A 223-nucleotide genomic window follows, 5' to 3' on the forward strand; every position below is an offset into this window, starting at 1 on the left:
CCCAGTCCTCTTTTTTATATCTTATTTTCGATTCCGGGACCCTAAATCTACTCATTCTATTCATGATTCCCATCCGAGTTAGAATGACCAAATGGATTAACATAGATGATGTGTAGATCCCGAGATATGAGAAGGTATTTGCGAGTATATGTCGAGCTGAGATTTAAATCTAAAAATTAAAGCCTCAGTGTCTAATAAAATATTTAGAATCATAATCCATTGG

This window comes from Penaeus monodon, chromosome 27, assembly GCF_015228065.2.
Source record: "Penaeus monodon isolate SGIC_2016 chromosome 27, NSTDA_Pmon_1, whole genome shotgun sequence".
NCBI lineage: Eukaryota > Metazoa > Arthropoda > Malacostraca > Decapoda > Penaeidae > Penaeus > Penaeus monodon.